Source organism: Symsagittifera roscoffensis, chromosome 1 (genome assembly GCF_963678635.1).
Source record: "Symsagittifera roscoffensis chromosome 1, txSymRosc1.1, whole genome shotgun sequence".
In the NCBI taxonomy this organism is placed as follows: domain Eukaryota; kingdom Metazoa; phylum Xenacoelomorpha; order Acoela; family Convolutidae; genus Symsagittifera; species Symsagittifera roscoffensis.
Window position 1 is genome coordinate 96,450,989 of NC_087062.1, and position 14,777 is coordinate 96,465,765.

The following is a 14,777-nucleotide window of genomic DNA, read 5'->3' on the forward strand; positions in this document are numbered from 1 at the left end:
GGTTGGACAAATTGGTCAGCTTTTACATTCAACGCTCGAGAAATAAATTTCCCTACCAATTAACCTTTTCATTTCTTTATCGAACGCTTCCTGTAAATTTATTGGTAAGTGTCTTGCCCTTTGTTGTGTAATTTTCGCATCTTCTTTCAGTTCTATTTTTAATTCAAAGTCTTTCACCGTAGATAGGTCATAACAAAATTTTTGGGGTATCTATCTATTAGTTCTTTTAAAAAACGGTCTGTCTTGATCTTGCTTCACAATATGTACAAAATTATGTTCATTTTTTGCTGGAAATTCTTTAAAAGCAATGAATTTACCTTCTTTTGTGTATTGAGGCCATATTCCTATACGCAATCCCAATATCCACTCCAAACCTAATAGATCAGGTGCATTCTTCTGTGATGAGACATAGGCTTTTCCTTCCGGGATTTGCATTCCTCTGTACCTCGCTTTACACTCTACGTATCCACCCATAGGTATGGGATTTCCGTTGTAATCCGTGAAGTTCTTCTTTGTCTTCTTTATTCTCTTTTTCTTTAAAATTTCTTTATATAGGTCTTGATTTAGGATAGTAAATGGAGAGCCCGTGTCCAATACAAATTCAGTCATTTTTCCATCAATTTCAATTGTGATCAACATTTTACTTCGCAAAAGATCCACTGATATTTCGTTTACTTGGTATATTGGAAAGCCTTGCGTTTGTTGTTCTTCTTGATCATCCTCTTGCTCCGATCCTTCTTCTTCTAATAGATTTGCTGTACTTGACGTGTTGGAGCGGCAACAACGACCAAAATTTCCACGTTTGCCACATACGTTGCAATTTACATTTTGCCCCCGACATTTATCCAAATGATTTTTTATCTTGTCTCTCGATGCGATTTTTTCTCCACATTTAAAACATTTCACATTGTCTTCTCTTGAGTCTCCTCCTCTCGCATTAAAACCTTTAGTTCCCATTCTTCCTCTGATTCTTGAACCTCGGTCTCCACGTCCTCTTTGTCCGGTGTAGAATATTGGTTCTTCTTTTACCTCTGGTACTGACGCCTTCAATTTTTCTTGGTCTCGACTTGTGTCTTCTTATTGGAATGCCATTCTTCTGACTGAACTTGGGCTGAGTTCCCTTTCCATCAGTTGCTTTTGTATATTCTTGTCTGATATTGTTACTATGAACCGGTCTCTGATCCATTCTGCCTCTTTTATTCCATAATTGCATTTGGAGGCCATAAGTGAGAGTCTGGCATGGTATTCTTTCAAACTTTTTTTGGTTTCTGGTATGCCATGTTAAACTCCCATCTTACAAATTTTGAACTTCTTTTCTCTATGAATATTTCCTCGCAAATTTTGATCAGTTCCATTATGTTCTTTTCGCTGATTTTGAAATGCAGATAAGCTGCTTGAAGTCGGCATCTTCCTTCTGTACCCAATCCCATGAAAAGGAGAAACTTGGTATTCTTCTGGTTGATGTCTTCTTCTTCTGTTCCGCTTGTCAATACCACACTCAACCACGGTTTAAGCTTTCTTCTTCTCATTTTCAAGTGTGATTTTATGTGAAATCCATAGAAAGGTACTAAACAGCTCTGCCCATGTTTCCCAATCTTGTATTTCTTCTTTTGAATCCTCCCAGTAGTTTCCTATGGACAGCCGCATTGCTGACTGCGCCATGTTATCTCGTTGCGTAGAGCAATATGTAAAGACGTTTTAGATTCAATGTTAATTCAGAAGATCACTAGGGACGAATGAATAATAACACAATCAATTATTATACTAGAAGGCGGGTGTACCCGTCAACATAATCAGAGAGTTACAATGCTACGTGTGACGATTGTCATTCTCTAGTACTCTCTCATACCACAAAGTTAAAATTCGCTATCTTTCCACTGATATCAACTGCGTTTTTTTGTTTTATTTAGGACGTTTTAAAAAAAACGTTTGTTCAAAACGTTTTTTTCAATCAAAAACAAAATCGTTTCAAAGGTTTTTTTAGCAATGCCACTGAGGAAAAATCACAAGCGAATTCACAAAAAAAAACATTTCAATCCAAAAACGTTGGTGAACAAAAAAATCGATGTTTTGACGTTATTTGAAACAATATGTTGAATTTTTCACCAGTTTAGTTGCAAAGGGGATTTTTTTCTTAAGACAAATTCGAGGTCCGTTTTTTATCCTATTCTAACCCGAACAATCTCTAGTTACTTCCTAGTAGGAAGTTCCTACAGTTCATATTTCATTTATACTTTTAGGTGGACTTTTCCAAGTTGGGACTCACTAGTTTAGTAGCAAGGGGGGTTTTGTCTTCTTTGCGAGAATACTTCTCTTAAGCTACATGAACGAATAGAGGGTAAAAATTTTTCAAATAAGGATTAATATTTTGATGTCGCGTGAATTAAAATTTTGTCGAACATCTCATCTTTCAAGTTTCGCACTCACTAGTTTAGTAGCAAGGGGAGTTTTGTCTTCTTTGGGTAAATGCGTCTCTAATGCTAACACTACACAATTAGCCATAATCGTCAACAGAATCAGATACTCGAAAGGCATCCAATCCGTGATCCGTTTCGCCCATTTACGGATGATGTTGTCTTCCGCGAACAGGAAGAGGGAGGAATTTCCCGAGAGACAGGATTGGTCGGTTTCACCTGGCATGTTGTGAGCTGATTGCGAGGAAGACTGGCTTTTGGCGCGACTGGAAAAAAAATTTCATTCATAAAAAAAATTATTTAAAAATGACATAAAATGTCTATAATTATTTTTGGAAAAAAACGTATTTTCATTTAATAAATATTGTATTTTATTTTTACAAAATACTATGTACTAAAAAAATCTTAGAATTAGAAAAATGGGTGATTTGTAGTTTCGCAGAGTTCACTTGGAACGTTTTTCGTCCTTTTTTTTCTGTGAAATTGCCTTTTTACTTTCATATGATACTTCTGAAAAACATGACTATGAAACAGAAATCTCAGTACTTTGAACAATTCTAGAACGAAATTTATGGGTTAAAAAAATGTGGTTGTAGCTATATATAGCTTACGATTAGCTGTGGATTAGCGCACTTATACGTGAGATTCCGTGAAATTTTTATTGAGATTTAGGGATTTGAAAGAAAATTGGCTTTCTTGACTATGACAATTTTTTTTCCTATAAAAACGCCTATAAATTTTTTAAGTCTCAAAAAACTCTGTGGATTATTTACAAAAAGTATAAGTTTTTTCATTTTTCATCACGTTAAGAACTTCTGTATTCAGATCTATAAAAAGATCTATAAAGTTCAGCATTGTTAAACACGCCTACATAATACAAATGATCATTTGTGCTCAAGCGCTTTCTAAGCATATAATCACTGAGTATCATAGTCACTTTTTTGCACAGGCAATTAGTCCTGAAAATTGGCCAGTTTGTTCACGACTCAGTGCACTGAAGTTCAAAAACGCTTGAGCGGTTTATGGTTCGTATGTTTCAAGTTCATATAAAAGTTGCAAGTTTTGGTGATCAGCTAGCTTTGTAAGATTAACAGTTCGTAATGCACCGCTAACTATAACAAATTGCGCTTTTTTTATAAAAAAAATTGTAATATTCTGTGGTGATCTGTTGTATTCGGTTTAACAAATTCGGTACCTTATAAAGGACTTTAGTCACAAAAACAGTGTGCCTGAGCACGGAAAAAATGAAATCATGCTCATAAAGAATACGACAAAAAATTGGTTAATAGTCGGCGCACCAACAAGGGGGGGGGGTATGATGTTACTGACCTGGCTATAGTCTGGAAGCGAGTGACTCCACCGGAAGCCCCGGGTGTGCCCTGTTGAGATCCGTAAGACTGCATGACAACACTGGCAAAGGAGGACGGATGGATCCTAAAAACAAACAAATAAACAGTAAAAAAAGTTCCTGAAGTATTAATTTTTTCACAGCTTTAGCTGGCAGTGGTCCTTTTAACTTTTTTTTGCATTCTTGAATTTTTTGTGACAAAAATTGAGAGCTTAGAAAGGTTTTAAAAAAATTGTTTATAAAAAATTTAAGTGAAAAAATGTTGAGAGAAAATCAAACTGTTTTTTTTCAATGGAATCAAACTTCATAAATGAGGTTGTTAACGTTTTTTTGGAAAGATGATTCAGGAAAATGGAGGAAGAATGATAGGTTATGTTGTCAACAACATGATGGAACGATTATAAACAATCCAAACAAAAACAAAATTCGTATTATCAAATGCTGGCAAGCACATATGCTTCTTTCGTCTACGTTGCTCATGAGAAGTTTTATTTGAATGTAGCCCAATACCACACATATGTGTGAACAAAACATAGCCTATATTTTCACACAAAATTATGATAAATTCACTTCACTTTAATAAAACCTTAATTTCACCTTTTCTCATACTTTTAACAGATTAACATGTAGAAAACTTTTCTTTTTTTCTGTGCATATTTAAACAACTTACGCCATTTTGTGAACAAACTATGATAGTTATTTACGTGAGCTCTACTTTGTTGTTTTTGTTTCGTTAATTTTGTAGAGTCTATTACTTCGTAGCTAACAAGCACGTACTGCCCGAGGCAAAATTCTCGTTAAAATATGTTTCCCAAACTAACCGAAAAAATCTCTGAAATTTTTTGTGATTTTTATAAAGAGTTTTGAACATGTACCTGAGAGAAAAATCAAATTTTACAGGCCTATTTGAAAAAAAAAGAGACGAGTCAAGATTTTGATCATTATTTGACGGATAAGAAGTGGAATAAAATTTTAAACAAACCAATTGGTCTTATGAGATCAAATGACCGCAAATGACTACTTTTTCGTTTCAAGTGGCATTAAATTGAGAGACGCGTTATCTACCTTTTTTCTAATTTTCAAACTGAAAGTATGGGTATCAAGGCTATAATCCTTAAAATTGCAGAATTTTTAAAATCTTTTAAATGAAGGAATCATTTTTTAGGAGACTCGTATAAATGTCTTTGATACTGTTCTTCAAAAATCACTGAAATTGATTGCAATTAATTGTATCAATCGGTGCACCGACATTTGCGCGCAAGACATTACCGCGCAAGACATTACCGCGCAAAACACAGACATTACCGCGCAGCTTAATAATGTTCAGCAGTGACCGGATTAATAAGTAATTACTTATTTTCACTTATTTTACTTATTCAGCTGAAAGTGTCTAAATCACTTATTTCACTTTCTTAATCACTTATTTTTGATTTTCTAAGAAATATTAGATAATTACATAAGGATATTTCTTAGAAATCGTTCGAAAACGCAGTTTTTGGAACTGACGCATAAATTTAATTTCGAGAAACCCTTCTGAAGAATAAGGGATTGAAATGTAGAAATGTAGAAAATATCCGTTTTTTGCGAGCGTTCACGGATAATTAAAAATTATGAAAAAATAATGCTAACGCCATGAAACAAGTTTTGCATCCTATAACTCATGCTGCAGCAGGCGGGGGTGGGGGGGGGGGTAGTATGATTATAATCACTTATATATGATATAAAATATATCAATAGAAAGGGGGGTATTTTCAGGGGGAGGTATTTTCAAGGGGGGATTCTGATTCGCTCGGGGTATTACATGCATGGTGCCAAATGAACGATGTGTTAATTACCGTAATTTACGACATGTTAATAAAGTTGTTCAAATCGGGGTGATTATAATTAATTGAGGTGATTATATTAAACGCTAATTGCTACCCTGCCTCAATTTGAGGCATCACCTATAGTGCTTAACAAAAAGTTCGCGAGACGAGGTTTAATTAAATATAACTCAAAATCTTCAAATAATGAATATCTAAGGTCTAGATTACATGGAAAACTCAAGTTTCTGAGCAAAAGAGTTTGTTGAAGATATCCAGACTTCTTCATTCATAATTTCGTTGATGTCATTGAGGGTAACAGAAACCCTGAGGGAACACTTGTTTCTTGAAAATAGGCCAAAAAACTTCAATAGGGTTGAAGGAAGGGCTGGAGGGCGGCAGTACAACTCATGCCAAGAATAGATAGTTTCTGTCGAAGGTTAAGAGCTGCTATTCGACCCATTTTTCCGGTACGGTGAATAGTTGTGCCCCAAATTCTTCCTTGCAAATCCCTTTTCCCAGTTGACTCAGGAATATAGAATTTTCTTACAATTCCGATGTTAGTAAAGGAATCATTGGCGTCTTTCGATAGAAAAAGAGAAGCTGTAAAGTTATCGGAAATCTAACGGTCACGTATTTTGCAGAAAATTGATGAAATCACATTCAAAAGCAATTAGTTGCATGAACGGGTTGCTTCGTCTCGCGAACATTTTGTTAAGCACTGTTTTTGCGCGGTAATGTCTGTGTTTTGCGCGGTAATGTCTTGCGCGGTAATGTCTGGACACGGTATCAATCAATCAATCAAATAGACTATACAATGTATTATCAATTTTGATGAGATATTCATAATCGAAATGAACACAATTTTACCTGGAGATAAAGTTTGTTCTTTGCAAAATTGAAAAAATTTCATGAGAACACACAAACCTCAAACAAGATGCGCTGAAGAAACACGATATACTTAATTAAACTATTACTCGGGGTGGCTATTCTGTGCTGAAACGACAGACCGTCATTGAACAAAGTAAAAAAATCCAAACTCATAATCCATTTGAGACCAGCGCGCGTTTGCGAATTATTGAACGAAGAGGGGGGGGGGGGGAAGTCTTGTGATTTGGATTTTTTTGGCTCTGATATTTTTAGGATGCATTTCTATGCACTGAAGATAGTTTTTTCTACAGATCTTACATAGAAAATATGTGAATTGTGGAAAATATAGAACTGTGGCTTTCACTCAATTTTTCCACTAGTCGCTCTAAATTGCCTTTCGGAAATGCGACAGAAGGTTTATAACCACAGTAGTTTTAACTGAATAATTTGACAACTACCTCCCCCTCCCCTAAACGCGCTCTTGATTCAAGAATTGGATTCAGGTTTTTCTGAATACAGGCTCTGTAAAAGAGCTATTCGGTTTCGAATCAATTAATTACCGGGGTTCATCGCGAGTTTCCAAGCAGAAGGCGCTGTAAATTAGGTCGTATATGAACTATGTCGACAAATATAACAGGTAATTCTTAGCGAGGCGTGGCGAATTTTTGATTGTAGATAGACAATATGTAAAAAACAGATGCTGGTCGATTTGTAAGCGTGAAAAGATAACTACTATTTGCGTGAAAAGATTTTGTTGGTAGCGATTTTTATGACAATTGGCGGGAACAGGTATTTAACACGTATGAATTCATGCTGTTCTGCTGGCTTTTGAATGTGCGCTTTGGTTGTTAACTGGTACTAACTGGTAGAATGTAACATTCGTCTACTGCAGTCACACATGAGGCTTAAGAAAAATAGGCCCTATAACCACTGGCTCAAGGGTCAGGGACACCATCTCTTGTGTTTTTCTACCTCAAGAACGGTCGGAGCCAGTTCGGTTCGTTTGTGACATGAGACTACGACCCGTTACAGCTTAAAGGCTACTACTAAAATATCCCCCCACTCTAGAATTAGAAACGTCCCCATACTTAGGTCTCTAGATACCCAAAATACATGAACGCCGTTAAAAACCGGGTTGGAACAATCCGTTAAGTTACTTTTTATTAGACAGTGGAACTTTGATCCATTTCAGATGGATCAACCTAAAACTCGCCTTACCTCAACATAACAATTATAAAACACACTCTAGGAATTTAAATTAAGTACTCACATTGTAGCACGCTCAAGAACCAGGAAGTAAATAAGTCGGTAAGCAACTCAAGAATTAATAAAGTAACTAAAATGAGTTTAATGTTAGTCAGTTTTAATAATAAGAACAAGTTTTTTCTCTAGACTGTAAGTTCTCGTGAACCATTGGGACACTCTAGCTGTCCACCTTTCCACCGAAGGTTCACTCTGGTCCAGTTAATAATAGTACTCCAATCACAACAATCCAGTTCGTGGGAATGCTCTCGTCTCTGTTTTAGATGGGACAGCTCTACTCTTGTTCTATTGTGACAGAAATTGCGAATAGCAATTTCCCACCGTTTTATTTAGCAACTTTCCCGCGATTGTTACTCGATTGTTCTGACTTCTCTTTTTCTGATTTTCAGTTATCGCGAGAAAATCGTGCATGACAGGTTCCATTCGAAATTTTGAAAAATTAAATTTCACTCCAAAATCAAGTGTTTTTTGCTTCTCTCAAGGTCAAACTTCCGAATATGACCGACTGGCACATACTCCCCGGACTCGAGATCGATGTCCTCATTGCGTGCTGTCTTCTGCCAGTGAGTCCCAGAAAACCGAGTGTTACTCAAGATACAGTGCCAGTGGTCATTTACAGAAATTTGCAGCAGACTTAAGCTTATCTACACCCCAAAATTCACAGCCATGTAAAATTTTCACACTATCGCTAAACAGCAATCAAAATCTGCACACACCTGCACCCTTGAATTCTTGCTTTCCAAGCCAATCATTTAAAATTTCTTTTGTCCTATTCAATCAGGAAATTGTCATGCAGCATTTTGATTTATATAATAAATATAGTATATTAATAACAATATTTGCTTTTTTAAAACTTCTTTTTCGTGAATCCAAGTTTCACCCGGATCCACGCTCAAGCCCCCCTTTCCCTCTCAAGACTCAAGATCCATTCGAGCCACCTGCTCATCTCGCACTCTTCGCCTTGGAGGTACTGCACCCTGAAGTACTAGATACGGCAAACTGTCTCAACAGTTCCTCTTCATCATCGGAGCTAATCACAATCTCCTCCCAAGCCTTCAGCTGCTCGTAGGATCGCATCCATTCTCTTTGCTCTTGCAACCTCTTTGCTTGGTTGGGTAGTGCCTTCACCCTAGATTCCCGGTTCAAACAAAAGGAGTTGTGCAGGCTCAAGCTCACGTTCTTCGCCAGGTCCTCCTCTAGTATCGATTCCCTCGCCTTGGTATTGTCTCTAGACATTTTACCCACTCTCTTCCATCCTGTCGTGATTGCATTACGATGGGTTAACAGGGGTCTCTTGAAAGCTTCCGGCCCAATCTCGGCCTGGAACTGTCGATACTCCTTTCGATGTTTTCTCATGTGATCTTTCGTTGTCATGTACAACCAGGACGTCAGCGTCGCCCGAAACCATGGGAAGTACCAAAAACGGCTCCAGACATGTCTGACTTCCGTTGGTATGGCGAATACCTTGCACGCAGTCTCAAACAACTCGAGTCTCCTACTGTAGTCTATCGCGTGTATTGACTCTGCCGTTGGCGTCCCCGCTTCCCGATACTTCGTTATATTCTCTTCTATCCATCTCAGAGCCAAGATCGTACTCACTACCAAGATCGTCACCTTCTGTCGGTGATCCGGTAGTCCGATCGACCGGATTTCTTCCATATCCCACACCAGGCAAAGGTTCTTGTGATCTGGATACCACACCGTTTGCGCTAAACAGTGGCATGGGCATTCTCCATGGGTGATCTCAATGCTCCTGAGGTTACGCTCCCCCGAGGCTTCCAAGAGAGGCTCAAGCTCCATCATTTTCTCATGCATCGTGTCGTTATCTTCCAGGTTTGGAGCACTTCCCACAGGTTTTCCGATCACGTTTTGTCTCTCGAGATCGATTGTGTTCTCTCTCTCCAACTTCAAAAGTTCTTCTCCCCAGATTTCACTCAAGTCATCTCTCAATTCTTTTGGTACTGTCCCTCTGATCTTTCTCAACAACTTGTGCGAGTGATGCGATACCCGAGCCAACCTCACGCACTTGGGCACTGAGAAGGCCTTGTCCACCAGTACTCTCTGGCTGGTTGCTTCCACCATCACCATGTGCAGTGGGTAGTGACTTCCGCACAAGTTGGCCATCATTGACCCTATCAGCGATTTCGCGTTCAATGGCAAGCCATAAGCTTCGCTCATGGGAAATCCCATTTCCGCCTCGAGACCAACCTTCCAGCTCCGGATGTGTTTTTGAGTCACCTGCAACACCCCGGGCCATGATTCTACGCTCAACGCCGTCACTAAATGATGTTCAGATTCTAGTCTTTCCAGTGACTGCAGACTACACATTCTCGAGAAGAATCCGAGAGCTGTCGCTATATTCACCGTGGTTCTCGCGTAACACTCCGCTACTATTTGCACTTCACTTTTCTCCCTTTCTGTTATGTCTTCGAACCAAGTGACCAGGTCTTCTTTTTGAAATGACAGTATTCTAACGCATGACCGTCCATCGCAGGTGTGCTCTCCGTTTCCACACGTCGAATCCAGACAGCTACCTGGCTCCAATTTCATTGCTGACCCGGGATTACTAGTCTTTTCGCCTGGCTCTTGCATCTGAGGTGAAATTAGCTTATGCAGCACACTCAACTTTGCCAGATCTTCATCTTCCGTTGGTGCTAACCTCACTCGCTCGGTGGTTTCCTCAATCAGACTCGCGTGGGGATGTGGACACCAGGAGGGTCTTAATAGTTTCCATACCACTCCCAAGTTCGTGGTCAACAAGCCATTTCCATCGCCCATGTTCACTTCAACTCTCTTGTCTGAACGTGGTATGCTCACCACCTCTGGTGTTTTCTCAAGAATCAGGCCCAGGCTCGGCCCCTCTTTTTCCACCGCGTCTATTTCCATTATTCTTTCTGTCCAAAACTTCAGTAGCTCCGCTACCTCATGGTTCCTGTGGGCGCCTCCAGCTTCCGAGTCTAAGAAGGGGTTGTAGGCCATTCCCATCACTCCAGACACATATTGGTATTCCCCCTTCTCGCTGATTCTCGAGTACTGCTCTGACGAGGCCAGGTTACGGTGAACATCATGTTCTTCTTCGAACTTCTTATTATAAAACCTCCGTACCTCGTCTAGCTTCCTATGGTTCTCTAGGGATAGTCTGGAACCCTCTTCCTTTTCTATTCCTGTGCTCTGATACACGTTCAAGATGACCGTTGAGACTCTTTTTTCCATGGTTTTGCTTGCGCTTGCTCTCTGTTGGCATGCCAGGATGGTGCTATCAGACATCATCGACATTATCCATCTCAAGAAACACGTGGCATCCTTTCTTCTGGCCAGGCTCAAGCCTGAGTTGTCCCTGGCTACGTGTTGCATCAGTGCCTGATACACATCTAGTTTCTTGCTTCCCAACTTCAGCCTATCATACGAGGTCAGTGTTTCCAGCTCTATCCCCACCAGACTCCAGGTGAACATTAATTGTCCTGCAGTTCTAACGAAGGGATTCGCCATTAATGGTGGTGCTGATGAGGGTGTCCTCATTGCTTCTTCAAAATGATCCTTCAACAAACTCTGCCAGGACCTCTTCAGATGATTTGCCATTTCTATTCTATTAACCTCGGCCTTTTGCTGGGTGGCCCAATTACGTCGCTTGCGAGCTACTCCACTGTCCAACTTCTTCCAGCAGTCTTCCATTTCTTTCAATGTTTCAAGGGCCACCCACCACGTCCGGGAGGTGTTCCTCGTCTTGTTCCTTTCCAATGGATCACTTGTCACTCGCTTGCCCGTGGCCTGGTGTGCCTTCGAGATCCATTCTTTGCCGACATCTACTTCCCATGTCTGTCCGTTCGTTGAACCTCTCTTCACGTTTATCTTTTGAGGCTTGAAGTCTTCCTCCGATGTCGAACTGGTGGAAACCTCTATTTCCCTCTCTACTTCAAGTGGTCTTCTGAGCTCCGAGCTGCTCTTGTTGGCCGCCGTCTTGCATCTAGCCAAAACCATGGGCGCCGTCTCTCTCAAGTTTCCTTCCGAAACAGCATCCACTGAAGGACTACCCAATCCTTCCACTTCTCTCTTCCTCTTGCGAGTCTTCACATCTCTACTTGAGGGTGTTGTGGCTACCATCACTGATTCGACCTCTCCATCCACTCCTTCCAACTCTTGCCTCCCCCCTGCTCGAGCCTTAAGGATATTAGTACTTTTAATCATATTACTAGTCCCAACCTTATCAACCATTTTATCTACAGTTTTTTGTCTCCGAGTAGAGCTGTCCTCACATTTTTCTTCTCTAGTCTTCGATCGTGAATTCCTCAGCTCTACCAGCTTGCTCAGGAGCTATTTTCTCGCCTTCTCATCCAGGCCCGTTCCTATCAGAAGCGGTTCTCCAAATCTTACGACTGTGTCCCACAGTTCCTCCTTGAATTTGTCCAGCGTCGTCTCGCTGCCCACTTCTTGATTGAATTCTTCCAAGAACTCCTGCCAAGCATCGTCCTTCAGTGATCCCAGGAATATGTCCCTGTTCCCTTCGAAAGTGTTCTTTTCCCTTTCCTCCGAGCTCAAGAGTATCATCCCCATATTGAAGGTCTCACTTGCCAATGGCAATTCCAGATCCTTCCGGGGAGACGGAATCAGGGGTGGTGTGGCAGTATCTGCCCAATTCTCCTCGCTCAAGTCTTTCAACAGCTCTTGAGTGGTGAGCTCCTCCCCTGATGGCCCTGGTTCAGGCGTATTCCCCACTTCCATGTCTTCACCGGCTTCACTGAGAGTTTCATCCATACTCTCTTCTTCTGACTCATGTCTCCTTCTCTCGAGAATTTTCTTAAATCGGTCCTCGACGGGTCCGCTCCTCTTGTCTCCAGGTGTGTCCACGGACAGTGGTGATGGTGTCGTAGGATCCAGCTTTTTGTATTCCGTCAGTGCTACATGCAGTTGACCTGCTGCATCTAGTTCTGTTCCTTCCTGTCTTATTTCCACCTGTTCCAAGCCATAGGGCGCCTTATATTTTCTCGTGGCAAATTTCATGTCGTCCACCAGTGCGACGTGCCCCTCCATCACGATCATCCTGCCATCATCCCATATGGGTAACATGCTCTCAAGTCCCTCCTTCTCTAGAGTTCTCAAGACCTTCCGCACCTCATACCCTGGGGGCTGCGAACCTCTACTCTTTTTCGCTTGCGTCGTCCACGAATTTACCTTCATCTCGCTGGTATGGAAGTAGACCGCCGCCGTGTAGCCAATGAACAGGGGGTCCCAGCCATCAGTGAAATCCTTCTGCATTTCCTCCGTCGTCATCCTCGCCATTATGGAGGGAACCACCAAGGGACTATTCATTCCCAAGGTCATCCTCCTGACTATTGGGAACTCAGGCATGGTGGCTGGGAGGATTTCTTTCTCCATTATGGTCTCCAGCTCCCTCTTCACCAGTGCGAAGCACTCCTTCCAGGCAGGAATTCTCAAGATCTCTCGTCCGTCCGCCGTCAATGGGTTCAAATTCCAGAATTTGGGATACATTTCGATGGGACCCTCTCGCTTGCCTCCCATTCTACATTGCATTTGCCCCCTGAAGTTGTACACTATTAGCTCGGCATCTTTCACCTTTCCAAAGAGTACCGTGTTGCTCATTCGCCCTCTGAGCACTTCCTGCTGACACCAATTTAACGCCGTCCCATCCAGTATACTGATAAGGCTCAAGTGCGTTACAGAGTGACGATACGTTGTCACCAGGGGGTCTGGGAACGCGTACGTCACTGCTGGACCATAAATGCAGGTCACCACCTCCTCTAGGCCCCGGATTATCCCCATTGGGTCCGACCTCATTGCCAGGCATAGGTCCGTCAGCAGAGGCATCCCTCTGTTCGTCTTCTTCCATTCTTCTCTCGAAGTTGGATTCTCATCTTCACCCGTCATGTGCCGATTTTGCATCATGAGGTATTGTACTAACAACGTCTTCAACCCTGCGGCACACTTGTAGGAGCTGGTTTCAATGCTCGTGTGGACTCTCCCCATAGACAGAGGCTCTCCATATTCCATTAATCGATGAAACGACACCAATTCTCCATGGGTCAAGAGCACTAGTGCCAGGTACCCATCAACTCGAAGTGTCTCCACTCCCCGACTAAACATGTATGCTGGGCCCATGTTGGACAAGTATCTGGGGTAGACCAAATACAGGGCCAAGAGCAGGCTGATGGGCATGCCCAGTATCTCCTGCACGAAGGCTCCAAAGATAGTCGCCGTGGTACCGAATATTCCTGCCAAGAATTCCTTCTCCCAGCAAGGACTCAAGAACTTGAGAATCTCGTAATCCCTCCGAGTCTTCAATTCGCCTTTGGCGTGCTCTCTCCAGAACCCTCCAATCGTCACTTCATTGGCGGCCGAGACAAATCTAGCCACCGTCATATCTCTTACTTCGGCCAGCTCCAGTTGCTTCTCTAGAAAACTCCAGACTTGTTTCACGAGGAGTGGTGCTTCCTCCCTTGTCTTGTTCGTGGCGTTCTCCAGCCTTGGTGTCAAAAATGGCCACCAGCCATTCTCTTGAGTCAAACGATATTTCATCGATCCTAATTGCTTTTCCGTCTCGGCCACATTTCTTCTCTCGTTACTGGGACCTCTAGACTTGCTGGTGGAGTTTGTGATCTTCACATCCATACTCCGAAACCACAGGCTGGCCGTTAATTTGCTTATCGCCGGGTAATCGTCCCCGATGACTGGGCTGAATTTGAGTTGCCTGGCAAAGTTCGATATCTCTAGCAAGAGCACCTCGTCTAATACGATCAGGATGTCGGCTAGTCCATAAAAGCCCCTCAGTGCATGAGATATGTCCGCCCATGCCGCCGCCAATTCTGACTTGCGAAGCCTCAGGTTCGATGGCTCCAACTCCCCATTGGGGGCTGCCATTAGAATCCGCCATTCATTCCCTTCTGCTATCAGGATCAAGACCGCGTACACGAACTGTAGGGCGGGTGGCATATTCGCGTATCCAGGGGATGTGGTAAACACCACCTTCGTCTTGGACCCGAATCTCGAGACAACATTCTCTTGCACTTCATTCATCGCCGCAAACAACGCTTGAATGGCTTCCCATATCTTCCTCGATGTCGGAAT

General features: G+C 41.8%; 1 protein-coding gene across 1 annotated transcript in view; it reads left to right on the forward strand.

Annotated features, from left to right (window-relative positions):
• LOC134853112 (large ribosomal subunit protein uL14) overlaps positions 1–14,777 on the forward strand; it is a 39,233-nt gene continuing 24,456 nt past the window's right edge. The window contains exon 1 of the mRNA XM_063869058.1: positions 1–104. The gene's annotated coding sequence lies outside the window, so the exon portion shown is untranslated. The remainder of the gene's footprint in view (positions 105–14,777) is intronic.